The following is a 951-nucleotide window of genomic DNA, read 5'->3' as shown; positions in this document are numbered from 1 at the left end:
AAAAGACATTAACTTCATCCAGATTGGGGACAAAGAAGTAAAGCTATGTCTATTGGTAAATGACATGATCTGTGTATAGAAAATCTCAAGAAATCCACTAAAAAATAGTTAGAACATATAGACAAATATAGCAAGTTTTCAGGGTACAAGTTCAATATTTAAAAAACGGATTGTGTTTCTATACACTAAAAATGAAGAGTCTGAAGTTAGAATTAAGAAAACAATTCCAGTGTAACACCAAGATGAAGTGTTCTGATCCCTATACTGGACAGACACCAAAAACAAAAAAAAAAAAGAGAAAGAGAAAACAATTCCATCGGAAATAGCATAAAATAAAATACTTAGAAATAGATTTAATTTGTTTAAAGTGAGAGACTTTATACTGAAAAGTGAAAAACAATATTAACTGACATTACAGAACACCTACATAAACAGAAAAATCTCCTGTGTTCACGAATCAGAAGATTTACTATTGTTAAGATGCAATATCCCTCAAATTGACCTACAGATTCAACACAATTACTATCAAAATTCCACCTGGCATTTTTTACAAAACTTGTCACACGAGTCCGAAAATTCATATGGGAATTCAAAGTACCCAATATAGTTAAAATAATTTTGAAAAGGATTAACAACTTTAGAGGATCCAAACTTCCCAATTTCAACCTTACTACAAAGCTGTAGCAATCCAGAAATTGAGATACTGGCATTAAAGGCAGGCATATAAATCAATGTAATAGAAAGGAGAGTCCTGGAATAAACCCTCGTACTTACAGGCAAATGAAATTCTCCAAGAGACCCAAGACAATTCAAAGGGAGAAAAAAAACCTTTTTCAACAAATGGTGCTAGGACAACTAATTATACATGAAAGAGGAGAGAGAGAGAGAAGAAAAATAAGCTGGACCCTTACCTTCTACCATGCACAAAAATAAACTCAAAGTGAATCACAG

The sequence above is a fragment of the Galeopterus variegatus genome, unplaced genomic scaffold (assembly GCF_000696425.1).
Source record: "Galeopterus variegatus unplaced genomic scaffold, G_variegatus-3.0.2 Scaffold9683, whole genome shotgun sequence".
Lineage (NCBI taxonomy): Eukaryota > Metazoa > Chordata > Mammalia > Dermoptera > Cynocephalidae > Galeopterus > Galeopterus variegatus.
This window is presented reverse-complemented; position numbering follows the sequence as displayed.